Consider the following 1652-nt stretch of genomic DNA (forward strand, 5'->3'; position numbering starts at 1 on the left):
GTTATTCAATGAGCCTCCAAAGAAATGAACCGAGAGAGAGTTTTTTTTACCTCACTGGGATCTCAGATTTCAAAAAAACCTGCTTTGCTGCTAATAATCAGTGCAGTGAATGCCTGCGTGTGTGGCAGTTGCAGTTTGCGGCCCCTATGGTGTCACAAATCACACTCATCTGGATACACCCTAAGAGTCACCAGTGCTGAGTATCTTACAGAAGTAGACCCTAAATTAAAAACATAAAGGTTCTGGAATAAAGGTGTAAAGACCCCCAATGGGGTTTTGTGAGATAAAAATATGAAAAACTGGATAAAACTGAACTACAAAATAAAACCCAGATTGATTATGAGGAGAAGAATCCTGACAAATATTGAGATATAAACTAGAAAGGTTTATAGGAGTCTTTGCTCCAAAATGTGAGCTTTGTCTGGCTTAATGTATATTAGAAGGGCAAACATTTTTGTGAGTGATATTTTTTATTGGACCACCTGTATTGTTGGAAAAGACATAGACAAGATTTTGGGTACCACTCTACCCTTTCTCAAGGATCTGACAAAAAAAAGGCAGACACAACAGAACTAAATAGCAGATATGGAATTTGTGCAAAACTCCATATATAAATAAAAACAAGTTATAAGAGGTATTTTCAGGTAGATAACAGGCTGGATAAATTCAGTATAAAGGGCAACCTGATAAGTTTATGGGAGTATGGGGCCATTACTCAACAACTCAGGAGAGCTGGTTACTGGCACCCAGGAGAAAGCTTAACTCCTGAATGACTACTTCACCTTGCTCTTTCACCAGACCAAGGGGAAAACCACACCAGGTAGAGCAGAGGATGAGCACGGTAGGAATAATCAACTTCCTACTATTGCTGTAGAATTGCTGTATGACCAATTAATAAAATTAGACATATACAAGTCAGCAGGACCGGATGATCTTCATCTGAGAGTGCTGAAGGAGTTAGCCAAAGTCATTGCAGAACCTCTGGTGAAACTCTTCCACAACTCATGGCACTCTGGAGAAGTCCCTGAGGATTGGAAGAGGGCCAATGTTGTGCCCATTTACAAGAAGGGCAGGAGGGAGGACCCGGGTAATTATAGGCCAATCAGCCTAACTTCCATACTAGAAAATGCTAGAAAAGTTCATCAGGGAGTCCATCTGTAATAAGCTTGCACAAGGTAAGATTCTGAATGACAGCCAGCATGGCTACATTGCAGGCAGGTCTTACCTTACCAACCTCATCTCCTTTTATGACCAGGTAACTCACCACCTGGACACGAGAGAGCAGGTTGACATTGTATACCTATACTTCCAAAAGGCCTTTGATGTAGTATCCCATGATGTCCCCATGAGAAAATTGGAGGATTGTGAGCTTAACTCTGAGACAGTCAGGTGGGTGAAAAACTGGAGGCAGGATGGGACCCAGAGAGTTGTAGTGAACAGATCTGCCATCCTGGTGAGAAGTGAGCAGCGGTGTCCTGCAGGGGTCAGTGCTTGGTCCAGTACTTTTCAACATCTTTATTAACAGTTTGGATGTGGAGGTGAAGAGCTCACTGGCCATGTTTGTGGGTAAGACCAAGTTATTGGGGAGCTTGGTCACCCTTAAAGATAGGCTATATTTACAGGTGGACCTAAACAGGCTAGCAAGTTGGGCA

This window comes from Crocodylus porosus, unplaced genomic scaffold, assembly GCF_001723895.1.
Source record: "Crocodylus porosus isolate Cpor-Errol unplaced genomic scaffold, CroPor_comp1, whole genome shotgun sequence".
In the NCBI taxonomy this organism is placed as follows: domain Eukaryota; kingdom Metazoa; phylum Chordata; order Crocodylia; family Crocodylidae; genus Crocodylus; species Crocodylus porosus.